The 13,844-nt window shown below is 44.8% G+C and overlaps 1 pseudogene; it reads right to left on the reverse strand.

The window, feature by feature from the left end:
- Window positions 1–1,380: 1,380 nt before the first annotated feature.
- On the reverse strand, window positions 1,381–6,885 carry LOC119287284 (annotated as a pseudogene).
- Window positions 6,886–13,844: the final 6,959 nt, after the last annotated feature.

Raw genomic sequence — 13,844 nt, forward strand, 5'->3', positions numbered from 1 at the left:
TCTCGACGCGAGGAATCCAATGACGAAAGCGGTTCGAGATTTGGACGCACGGTTTAAGAGATAAAACATTTTGAATAAACGGATGTACGAAAAAAGGAAAAACTCCCAGGTTGCAACAAGTGGCGCACATGCAACGCGCCACTTGTCGCAACCTGGGGAAATTGAAGTGATCTCCGCAAGAAATACTCCTTAATTAGTGATTTCGAGTTGTTGTTATACTAAGACGCGGGTTCCTATATGGCGCATAGGGTGCCCCCGAGCGACCGCCAGGCACGCACCCCCCCCCCCTCCCCCAGAGCGCTCGTATGGGCCAGCCCATATCCCATTTATTTTTCTTTTCGTTTTTTTAGTTCTCTTTTTTCTTTTTTTTCTTTTTTTCTTTTCTGTTTCCTTTTTGCTTTCCTTTTCTTTTTTTCCTTTTCTTCCCAAATTCATGAACATTTTTTTTATCAAATTCAAAAAATGTTTGCAATTTGTAAAAATGCTCAATGATTCAAAAAATGTGCATAAAATTCCTTTTTTGTTCATCCGATTGAAAACATGTTCATTAAAATTAAAAATTAGTTCATCTAATTGAAAAATTGTTCACCAAATTCAAAAATCGTTCATCAATTTCAAAATTTGTTCCCCAAATTTAAAATTTGTTTGTCGATTTCAAAATTTGTTCATCAAATTAAAATTTTGTTCATTTTCTTTTTTTATTTTCTTACAAAATTTGTATGTTCATAAAATTCGTTTTTTGTTCATCGGATTGAAAAAATGATTTTGAAAATTCAAAATTCGCTCATCAGATTCAGAAAATGTTCATCAAATTCGAAATTTGTTCATCGATTTCAAAAATTATTCACCAAATTCAAAATTTGTTCATCATCTTTTCAAAATTTGTTCGTAGGTTTCAAATTTTGTTCAATGAATTCAAAATTTGTACTTCCATTTTTCAAAAATATATTCTTAAATACAATTTTGTTCATCAAGTTTAAAAAATGTTCATCGTATTAAAATTTTGTTCATCAAATATAAAAAAATGTTAATCACTATTAGAAAAATGCTCATATAAATTTGTTCGTCAAAATAACTAAATTTTCATTAAAATTCAAAGAAAGTTCATTATTTTTAAATCAGGAACATTTTTTTACAAAATTCAATTTTCTAAATTACGAATTATTTTGAAGAAAAACGGAAAGCAAAAATAGTAAAAAAACAAATTAGAAAAACCGGGGCTTTCAGCCCCGCTCGTGGGCCAGCCCACTAGGTGCGCACGGGAGCGGACGGGTGCGCGCTGGCATGTTCGCCAGCGCGTCAGGTGCCATATAGGAGAGCTCCCTACTAAGACAAGATAAACCATACATACCACAATGTCTTGAATGTGATAGTTATAAATCACATTTTTCACAAACAAGGTGTCACATATCTCTGACAAGTGGCCATAACGTTTCTCTCGTGTTCAACATGTTTGCTGAACAAGAGAACAACTTCTCAAGAGTTCGTGCTATTATTAGTTCATCTTCAAGCTGGTAAGCGTGCATCAACCAGCATCTTGTGCGGATTTATGTATCAAGCACCCGATCTACCGCCCTTCAAAACAATCTGATCGTATACAAGGTAGGATCAACTGTTGCGCATAGGAAATGGCACCAGAGTGTAAGCTAATCAGGTTGTCTGACTGAACCATCAAGGACAGCACCAAGAGACACACAGTACCAGGCCAAAAATTAAACTGATGAACTACGAGGTGAATTGGCATTGTCATCTGCAGCTCTGCTCGGCACCGGCAATGAGCCGATCAATCAGCTGGCGAAGGAGTGTTCCGATCAGTCAGCCATGGTTGCCTTGCCGACATGGCTGAATCTGAATCCTCCATCTTTCTACCTGAACAACATGTTGTTTACCTCCCCTGCACCTGTACCATACATACAGGTACCCCGTCAGTTCAGTATGGTTCAGTTGAGTTGCTATCAATCATGCATCTATATATGTATGCACACAACAACTGTTCCATGTGTGAAGCAAATGTAGATGCAAAGCTTACCTGTCTGGCTGCTCCAGGCATCGTCCGTCATCAAGGGTGCCATCTCGGTCAAACACCCTGGTGCACACAACCTGCAACCAGTTCGTGAGACCTATTCTCAGATATAAGAATGTATATATAATATACCAACCCTCATCGCAACACTAGAATTCGAATCTTGGTACAGATTTATCAAGAATAAATGCTGAATTCTCGACATGGCAAACGAAAGGTGTTTAATTATCAAATTAAATAGTCCTGACAGTGTTCCATTTTTTACATACTCCCTCCATTTTTATATACAAGGCCACAAACTCATATTACAGGTACCAAGGTAAAATTTAATGCTTACTTTGCAAGTCACCATTTTTTTTTCGTTTACTGGAATCATTAATACGCAACATGCATGCAAGGAAACTGAGTGGAGGAACTAGCTAGTGTCATTATGTTGGCATGCATGCAAAATTAAACAGGTTGCTAGTACGAGGAAATGTCATTAATTCTTTCCTCGATTACTGTTTGTGGCCTTGTATAGATGCAAAACGTATATCTCATAGTGGCCTTGTATAAGTAAATGGAGGGAGTACCTATCAACAACGGTTCAGTTAGTACCAAAGGTTCAGCAACAAGTTCATTATTGGTGAGGACGGTCTCCCTATATATCCTCCTCCACATGCATTGGGGTCCAAGAGCCCAGCAGCAACAGAGAAGAGTCCTGCCACTTTACTCCTTGGTGCCCTTCAAGCCCGCACGTCGTCAGTCTCCTTCTCCTTGATCTTCCTGAGCTTTCTCGGGAACTACTGACTGTCCTGGGTGCACTCTGCATCAGCCAGCAAGAGTTTATCCACATGCAATCTGTGCCGGCCAAGTGCCGTGAGTATCCCAAGCAATGCTTCCCAGAAGACTGACAAGGATGCCACATCACAAAGTATTAGAAATCATCACTAGTAGCATAAAATATCTCATTGAAACAAATTTGTGAAGTAAAAACAGGAATTAGAAAGGAGAGATGTGATGTTCTCTTCTGTTGCTATGGCAAGGAAATCATACATGATATGGCATCTTTTCTGGTGCTTCCTAGCTCAATAGAAGTGCCACTGTTCCAGGATTAAAAAAAATGAAGTACTACACTCAACACCCAGACATGAACATCATTCCCATCCACACATACCACCAGACCAATCAACAGTTTGTACAATGTTTCTAATACTTCCACCATTTGGTTGGAGTAGCTGCCAAACCAGTCTGTTGGTGCCACTGCTATCACCTTCTCACCATCACTAGAGCATGTAACATGTATCTCCTAGTTGCAGGTTCTAACAGGCATGGTTGACACTTTCAGCCTTTATCCTTCTTCTCTAACAGATCATCCTCTAAAAATATATTGACACAATAAGAATTTAGAGAGTGGAAAACATGCTTACAGAAATATTATTTGTACTGCAGATGGAGACACGGTAACAGGTACATGGTTGCTCAAATTTGGTGGTTTGAAGAAGATGAAGCAGCATTAATTGACAGATTTTGGACTGTCTTCCCGTTAAGTCGAATGTATGGAACATGAGAAATGTTTGGCCAATCTGATCCTCCAGGTTTGAAGTTATTTTCCATGTTGAAGCCATCCATGATCAATTCTTGGAGGTTAAGTGGCACAAGTCCGTTCAGTGACACCGGTAACGTCATGGTAAAATGAAGTCTTTTCAACGAGACAAGTCTGCCTAGTGTAGAAGGGAGTCGTCCGTGGAGAAAGCGACAGTGAAAAAACTCAATTTTCTCTACAGAGATCAGTTGTTGAAACCATTCCTCCTGCTCTGGGGTAAAGCTAAAGGCCTCCAAATAAGAGATACACAGATCTCTCACTGAGGAGAGGAAAGAATTTCGATTAATCAAGCTCACATCTGTTTCTAGATTGGTAAGGTGAAGTACGCCCTGCTCATCTTGTCTACTTGAATTGTCTGAGAACTCGGCAAGAATGTTAGGACAGCCATAAACATTAACTTTCCTGAGGCTGGGAAAGCAGTGTAACCCATCAATCAAACGTAGCCCTCCACATTTTCTAAGATATAGATACTCCAGTGACTTCAACTGATGCCCAGAGAATAGCACTGGGTGATCGCAGTAAGACATACTTAATTTTTTGAGACATGCCAAGAGTTGTAAATGTTGTGGCAGTGCCTTGACAAAGTCCCCACAAGCTGAAATGTCAAGTTCTGACAGTGAAGATATGAATGATAGATACGGCACTTCTTCCAGTGAAGGGAAATTGTGAAGTCGAAACCTGGTGATGTGTGGAAGGAGAGGGCCATGATCTTCTTCGGCATGTAACCATTTTATCCATGATGTCATCGAAGAAATAGTTAAGTCCTCCAAACTTGGGAGGCAACCGAAAGATGTTCCATCGACATGCTTCACTGACGACAGGTTATCTAGGGTGAGATGCTTGAGTGAAGGGAATTTTCCAAATGGTGGAAGTGCAACCAGAAGTCGACAGTTTCCAACATGAAGGGACTAAATTTTTGTAAAGATGTGACCTTGCAACATCCAGCTTGGTGAAGTTGAGGCCCCGTAACCTTCAATCATGAGCTCTTTCAGATTTGGGTGCGGCTGCAATCCTTCAAGTACATCTTTGGATACATTTCTCCCCTTCAACTCCAAGGCCTCAAGGTGCTTCTTCTCAATCATATTGGCATCCATTGCCTCATGTGTGCTCCTAATGATGTGGATATTGCTAATGCAAAGTTTTCCAGATAACTCTTGCATGTTCTTTATCTCACTTATCATGAATCCATTTCTCTTTCCAGCGCTGAAATTCTCCAATTCTTGAAGTTTACTTAGTTGTCCAATACTAGGAATCATAGAGAGAGAGCTGTAGCATCAACATACAGGTGACGTAAGTTGGCAAGACTATTGATGCTTTGAGGAATAGTATTCCGGGCATATCCGCGGAGGTATAGAACTTGAAGATTGCAAGGGAAGTTGCGCAAATTGCTGATTTTTGTGAAAGAAAGATCAAAGAATCTCAATTTTCTCAAGGAAGAAATGTTGGGCAGCATATTTGTCAGCACCTCCAAATGAGACAAGTCCAACACTCGTATGCTACTTGAGTTAGCCAACATATTGTCCAGAATATCACAAATTGCATTACTGTCACAATGACCAAACAGTAAGATTGTCCGCAGATTTTTATACTTGTTGAGTTCATGAAGGTGAAGTTGATTACCAACGTGCAGAGCCAAGTGGCGAACAGTTGGTGATGCTCTCTGTGAGGTCTCTCTGTGGAGAAAGCATTCATATGAAGAAACACCAATTGCCAGAGCCCGTACTAGATCGTGCATAATGTACCTCTTTTTGTCAAATGTAGCCTGGAATGATCTTTGCACAAGTTCATCAAACAATTTACCTCCAATATCCTCTAATCTAGTGCCACCAGATGCGCTTTGTTCAATGAAATCGTGAGAAATCCACATATTGACCAATCTATCTTTATCAAACAAGTAATTTCCTGGAAAAATCGAACAGAAAGCGAAGCACTGCCTTTGTCTAGGCTGTAGATCCTGATAACTAATCCCCATGTATGGAAGGATTTCACAAAGAACTTCACTCAGGTCCCACCAATCGCTCTCAAGGATGCTTCTCCACTGGTGTACGGTAAATCTGGATCTTAACAGATTTCCCATTACTTTTGCTGCTAACGGCAAGCCATCTAGTTTTTTTGCTATTTGCTCACCAATTAACAGAAGAATCTGATTGTTCTCCACCACAACATTGCTGGTGCCAAATGCATAATACTGGAAAGCTGACCAAAAACTCTCCCATGGCAAAGGTGCTAATGGAACTTGACACATTGTTGCTACTTTGTCTGCAACCTTTTTGCTTTGTGTTGTGACAAGAACTACAATTCCTGGCACTTCACGAGTTATGGCAGTAAGCAAACTATTCCACTGCTCACACATCTCATCCCAAACACTATCTAGCACAAGAAGGAATCTTCCTTCCTGCTGGATGACATTTTGAACATTGTTAAGAACTGTTTCCAGACTATCAGCGTAGTCAAAAGATGAATCATTTCCTTTCAAAGAGCGCAACATCTCTTGCAGGGTTCTCTTCACACTAAAGTGTCTTGAAACATACACCCATGCTCTCTGTCTAAAGTGGCCCTTCACACTTCCATGATTGTAAATGACTTGAGCAAGGGTTGTCTTCCCAACCCCGCTCATACCAACAATTGGTATAACATCAACACCACCAATGCGGCACCTTGCCCCAAGCTTTGCTCTTACGCTACTGGATTCTGGTTCAGAGCCAGATGAACCCAGAACAATTTTCAGTATCATCTCCAGAACTTCATCGCGGCCAAACACCTTGACATCAATCGGAACACGAGAAGTAGTCTCTCCACCTATTCCCTCCTTGGTGGATGCTAAGCTGCTCTGCTTCATGAGCTCCAGAAATATGTTGGACGTTGCGCAAAGGTGGTCGAGCTTTTGCACAACACATTCAAGCATTCGCAGACTCTCATCAGGCACAATCAAACCTCTCAGGACCCTAACTGATGACGATATAAGCTCGGACACCTTGCGCTTTCCTGTGAATACCTCACGAGTGTCAAATCTGTCGAGCACATCCTCTGCTTCATAGGCAGCATCATGGAGGTTCCTCAACCACTTGGTAAGACTAGTGTTGATGATAACCTCATTGTCAGCCACCTCAGTTATTGCCTTCACGATCGTGAGGTTTGTGCGGAGTTTTGTCAGAAGCTCTTCAGTAGCATGGCTTAGATTATAGTTGTTGTCAAGGAAATCAATCGTCTAGTCGGCAACACGCTGGATAACTGCCGATGAGAAACCACCAGCCACCTGCTCTACAGTTGCAGACATCATGATTGGGACCCTGCAATGATGATATAATTTTTTAGTCCATACCTTTAAGTAGTTATGCAAAGTTGCCTCGTGTTAATGAAGAGGTGAGCAGATCAATGAAGAGCTTCAGCTTGGAAAGGAGATAGATCTCTGCTTGACTAAAGATCACTAGATACTAAAAAGAACTTTGAATCACTATGCAGACAAGGAGACCAGGAAATTACTTTCATATGCCCACAAATCAGAAATTAGCTGAGTTTTCCTATTATATTTGTTATAATTGTGAGAACAGACTTTAGTCCCCGAGGGCCTGGAAAGAGATTGTACAGAATGGCATCTCTGGGTAGTGCTGTAAATGTTACTTAGTAAATTCGACACAGGAACTAGCCTGCATGCGGTTATCTTTTTTGCTTTTTGTATCCAAGAAGAGCATGCCAAATATCAAGGTAATAATGAAAAAGTCGGAACAGAGTACAGAAGGAATTGGGAAATTTTAGGAATTATAGGCTCAAGTAACCAAGTATCAAGAAGATGAACAGCTAAGTTAAAGACGACCAAGTCCAGCGAAATTAACAAAGTAGCACAGGATATAGAAGGAATCGAGAAATCCTAGGAATTGGGCCTGAACAAACTTTAAACCATATGAGCAGATCTTGAATAGATTCAGACGCAATCTTCACCAGGAATGAAATGGTGTGTGTGTGAAGCTGGGGAGAGCCGTACCTGCGAGAGAGAGAGAGAGAGAGAGAGATGGCGGCCGGTGATCCTGCGGGAGGGGAAGGGGCTGGCTGGAAGGTCGGAGATGGCCCGCGGCGGCGACGACAAGCGATGGATTCCCGTGTTCCAGGTCCGAGCCGCCGTCACCCGTCAGCTGCTATCCTGAAGCTGAAAGTTGCCGGATCGGGCGGTGCGAAACTAAGAGCATCTACAGCCCGCCGGCGATCACGAAAGTTTGATTCAGGCGGATGCTTTTGACCCAGAAGGACACTTTAAACGTGACTCAAACAAACGTCTGAACTAATCGTCATCTTTTGTATCCAGCCCGGGTCGATATGGACGCGTCCGAGCGGACCCGACTCACGCTTGCCCACCCGGCCCACATATATTCCTCCTCATGAGCTCGCCGGACTAAATCCTAACCACTTCACTCCACTGCCCTCCGCCTCCCAAACTCACCTCCGACAATCTCCGACCTTCTCAGTTATGGCGGGCAGCGGATCTGACTTCGATCAGTCCGGAGCCGTCGACTAGGGTGTCATTTCGTGCGGGTTGAAGGAGGCAATGGTCGCCCGCATTGCACTCTGCCGCTCCTGGGAGGACAACGCCCAGCGGACGACGGGATCTGTCCGGCACTACTCCATTGCGTTAGCTCAACGGGCGTTCGAATCCTTGGGGGCTGGATCATCGCGGTCTCAGCATCCTTCAAATCTCTCCTTCCCCATCACCGGTCGGGCGAGGTATGAATCCCACCAAGACCGGTGTGCCAGGCGTGGGGAGGAGAGGATAAGGGTCGCCGTGGCCCCACTCGCTGCCGACACGACGACGGCGAAGGCAGCTAATGCGGCGGCTGGGCGGCCATATAGGAGGAAGTCATCCGCACCCGCATTGTGAAGAAGAGGCAGCGAAGGAACACGCGTGTCTCATCCTGAGAGCAAAGTCGGGCGGTCTGTGCCATGGTCGGACTGCCACCAAATGAGGACAGCGACGGTGAGAACAGCTCTGGTGATGAGCAAATCCGGCTCAATCCCTACTGCATGTTCCACTGGTACTTCCGCAAGAAAGACGGCAATGGCGCCTGAAAGAGCAAGGGTAGCCCGGGATGATCTTCTCCACCATAGCCAAACATGCCAAATTTTGGTAGTACGATGGCATGTTTGGCAATGTAGTAGTTTGAAGATGTGTAATGTATCGTTTATGTATAGTTGCATGAGTTTATATGGATTTGAGGTATGCGAATTGAGGTGTCCGGCTGTAGACGCTCTAATTTACATCTATGATACTCTCTCTATCCATATATAGGTCCTATTAAATTTTTTCCTGTCTTTCACTATTGATAAAATTAATAATATGTGAGATATATAATGTGAAAATTTTATCATTAGAAGCTCCTTTAACGTACGATATTTTTGAAAAACTTCTGATATATTCATCTTTAGTCATGCAATAAACACTAGAAATAATAAAAGTTACATACAGACTCAATGTATGAATTTGACGCCATGCCTTGTGTAACTTAATGTCATATATTATTGCTTTAACATATGGTCAAAGTTAGCTTCAAAAAATGCATTAGACCTTATATATACGGACGAAGGGAATAGTATCTATTAATTCGTGGACCGGTCCAAACCTCTATTTTCCCGCAAATTGAAGGCAAACTATAGGATATGTGTGGGCGTTTGGACCACTGCCACCACGTACGCATCCGTCAACCCGGTCTCACCCAAAACTCTATCCCACGTCCACACCCTCTATCATCGGCACCAGCTAACCAGTTAGCGTTCTTTCAGAGCGCCGGCACCACATTCATGCCGGCTCAAAGTAGACACAACATCCCACTGGAGCCAGCATTGAAGCGGCCCATCATTGGCACCGCTACGACGACAGGGCCGGCCCGCCCACGTCCATCATCGACCTCACCTTCACCGGTGACAGCTAGGTCGTGGACTCTGACGAGGAGGAGTAGGCATGGGAGACGACAGTGCTTCGTGTCCCATATGGACCAATCTATGCCGTTGGGGAACGTGGTAATTTCAAAAATTTCCTACGCACACGCAAGATCATGGTGATGCATAGCAACGAGAGGGGAGAGTGTTGTCCACGTACCCTCGTAGACCGAAAGCGGAAGCGTTAGCACAACGCGGTTGATGTAGTCGTACGTCTTCACGATCCGGCCGATCAAGTACCGAACGCACGGCACCTCCGAGTTCTGCACACGTTCAACTCGATGACGTCCCTCGAACTCCGATCCAGCCGAGTGTTGAGGGGGAGTTTTGTCAGCACGACGGCGTGGTGACGATGATGATGTTCTACCGACGCAGGGCTTCGCCTAAGCACCGCTACGATATGATCGAGGTGGATTATGGTGGAGGGGGCACCGCACACGGCTAAGAGATCAAGAGATCAATTGTTGTGTCTATGGGGTGCCCCCTGGCCACGTATATAAAGGAGTAGAGGAGGGGAGGGGCCGGCCCTCTCTATGGCGCGCCCTAGGGGAGTCCTACTCCCACCGGGAGTAGGATTCCCCCTTTCCTAGTAGAACTAGGATCCCTTCCAAGTAGTAGGAGTAGGAGAGAAGGAAAGGGAAGGGAAAAGGAGAAGGAAGGAAGGCGGCGCCCCCTCCCTAGTCCAATTCGGACCAGCCCATGGGGAGGGGTGCGGCCACCCTTTGAGGCCTTTCTCTCCTTTCCCGTATGGCCCTTAATGGCCCAATACGAGTTCCCGTAACTCCCCGGTACTCCCAAAAATACTCGAATCACTCGGAACCTTTCCGAAGTCCGAATATAGTCGTCCAATATATCGATTTTTACGTCTCGACCATTTCGAGACTCCTCGTCATGTCCCCGATATCATCCGGGACTCCGAACTCCTTCGGTACATCAAAACATATAAACTCATAATATAACTGTCATCGTAGCGTTAAGCGTGCGGACCCTACGGGTTCGAGAACTATGTAGACATGACTGAGACATGTTTCCGGTCAATAACCAATAGCGGAACCTGGATGCTCATATTGGCTCCTACATATTCTACGAAGATCTTTGTCGGTCAGACCGCATAACAACATACGTTGTTCCCTTTGTCATCACTATGTTACTTGCCCGAGATTCGATCATTGTCCGAACTACATAGAAGGGAATTCCATATCCATATATCGGATTAGATAATGAATCTAACCTAGGAATATATAATATAATATCCTATATATATACATTTGTTTCTTCTATTTTGTTTGCATATTTTCTCATTTTCTATTGAATCGGATCACAATACCTAGTTCAATCTCGTTACCAGTAAGTCTCTTTACTCGTTCCGTAATACATCATCCCGCAACTAACTCATTAGTTGCAATGCTTGCAAGGCTTAGGTGATGTGCATTACCGAGAGGGCCCAGAGATACCTCTCCGACAATCGGAGTGACAAATCCTAATCTTGAAATACGCCAACCCAACAAGTACCTTCGGAGACACATGTAGAGCACCTTTATAATCACCCAGTTACGTTATGACGTTTGGTAGCACACAAAGTGTTCCTCCGATAAACGGGAGTTGCATAATCTCATAGTCATAGGAACATGTATAAGTCATGAAGAAAGCAATAGCAACAAACTAAACGATCAAGTGCTATGCTAACGGAATGGGTCAAGTCAATCACATCATTCTCCTAATGATGTGATCTCGTTAATCAAATGACAACTCATGTTTATGGTTAGGAAACATAACCATCTTTGATCAACGAGCTAGTCAAGTAGAGGCATACTAGTGACACTTTGTTTGTCTATGTATTCACACATGTATTATGTTTCCGGTTAATACAATTCTAGCATGAATAATAAACATTTATCATGATATAAGGAAATAAATAATAACTTTATTATTGCCTCTAGGGCATATTCCCTTCATGTGCCTCATGTCCTTTCTCGCCGGTGACCGCACCTACACTTTTCAGGACTCACGGTCACAGGACATGGACACATAAGGGAATAATAAGGACTTGGAGGGCAGGCACCAACGAAGATGTAGACAAGATTAGGGTCTGGATGCTTTTTCTTGAAGGAAATATGTAAAAAAAACATAATGACTTTGGTCGGCTTTTAATGAAAAATGTCTGGTTTACATTCAATTTGGTCGATTTGTTGAAATATCGTTTGAAATGTATGCAAGCATGGTAGAATGACCAGTCCTTGTATCACTGTTGGCAGACGCATCCTGAACAAACACAATGTTGGTTGTTGGGTCCGGATGGAAAATGCCATTATCTCCTTGTGACACCTAAGAGGATCTACAGTCGGGCGTCCTATATCCGTCTCAAACGTTCGGATAGGCCGTCCGGTCACTGATCGGTCAAAAAACCAACCCAACCGAACCTCTCAAACAGGCCTCAAACGCCTGGGCTGGCCAGCACCCCCTCATATCTGTCCCATATATAGGGCAGATATGAGGCGGCCCGAGCGCGTCCGCCATGTCAGCCCGACTCACTGCTGGCCCACCCCGGACCCCACAAAAAAACCCCAATTCGGGCGGCGAGCTCAAACCCTAGCTCACTCTCTCCTTCTCTCTTGCTCCGTCCACTCCTCTCACTCTTCGTTCTGATCCCATCCACCACGATGAGCAGCTCCAGCAGCAACTCCGGCTCAGAGCTCGACTACGAGAAGGAGATGGCCCTCCGCACTGTGCTGGAGCGGTCCAAGGTGGAGACTAGCGGCAGCTCCGGATCTGGAGCATCGCCGCAGCTCCCGCATCGGCACAGCGCGGACATCGAAGGCTGGACACTCCCGGCCCGCGCGCAGCGACGCTAGGTCAGCACAGTTCAAGCCAGCCGCGCCATCTCCTTCCCCCGCCGGCTGCTCCTCCACGCGGCCAATGTTAGGTGCTTGTGCCCGCGCCTTCGGCCCGCACGTGCTCTCCAGAGTCGGAGGCGCATGCCACGAGAGGCGGTGGGCACGGGAGAGGGATGTGGCGGAGCAGTCCGCGTGCCGCCACCGTAGGATGCAAGCAAAGCCCGACGAGGACGAGCGGCTTCTCGCATGGGTCTATCACCGGTCCCTCACGACGGCGGAGATGGAAGAACGCCAAGGCTCTCCGGCTAGCTATTGAGTAGTCGGGGCGCGAGGCGGAGGAGGCAGTGGCGGAGAAGGCTCAGGTGACAAGGCTGAAGCGGGACTAGGACAGGACGGTCCGTCGGATGAAGGGGCTCATCGTCCTCTCCGACTCCGACACCGACGACAGTTGCACCTCCTCGTCCGATGACCAAGACCCTCCACCAGCCGCGGACGCCTACAGCTGCTCTGGGGACCGGAAGGGCAAAGGCCCGCCGAGGAAGTGGTGATCCCGCCTTCCCCCCTCATCCTCAATGTTTATATCGTTTTAAGTTGTAGAAGTTTATGAACTTGTCCGTGGACGAACTATGATCTTTTAGATGTGATGAAGTATGTTAATGTCCGTTTGCAGCCGATCTTGTGTTCCTTTGCAGCTAATTTTTGTTGCCCGTCGTTTGATCACGTAGAATAGATCAATATTTGCATGAGTAGTATGGATATAAGGCGCCGGATATGAGATACGCGGATGCAGAATGGCAAATATGAGGGGTGCCCGCGGACGTTTGAGGGGGCCGGATTTGTCAAGTCCGACTGTAGGTGATCTTTTTTTTGCATGGGTGATCTAACACATCTATACTTTGCTAGCGACCGTTGTCTTGATTGTTTTCGGTTTTTTCTTTCTCTAGCTTAGTCATAGTTTTGGTCTGTATAACTTTGCTCTTTGTTGGTATGTTTTTATGTGTGTGTTCGTATTGGCTGTCTGCGTCTTAATTATGTAGAGATTGGATGTGTGCTTATTATATTTTGTATTCACTTTATGTTTCATTTTAAGTTAATGAAATCCATCATTTCATCGAGAGAAAAAGCATATAGTCGGGTCGGAACAGGTAGATAGAGTTTTCGTCAAATGATGCCATCTGACTATCGCATCCGAGACTTAGGCCCTGTTTGGTTCGGCTGTGGATTTCTAAAAGTAGCTGTGAAAAATCTGCTGGGAAAAAACAGCTATGGAAAATCATATGTGAAAAAGATGTATGTCATTTGGCAAACTAACCGATATAGCTTTTTCAGATTTTGGCCCGCAGCGAAATCAGATTTTGGAAAGCACGTCCTGAGCTGCTTCCGCTTTTGGTTCAGATTTTGGCAGCGGATTTCTGGAATCGGATTTGTCTGGGTTCGCCCTTTGGTTCAGATTCTACTGCGCGGCAGCAGAATCCGT

The sequence above is a fragment of the Triticum dicoccoides genome, chromosome 4A, assembly GCF_002162155.2.
Source record: "Triticum dicoccoides isolate Atlit2015 ecotype Zavitan chromosome 4A, WEW_v2.0, whole genome shotgun sequence".
NCBI classification, from domain to species: domain Eukaryota; kingdom Viridiplantae; phylum Streptophyta; class Magnoliopsida; order Poales; family Poaceae; genus Triticum; species Triticum dicoccoides.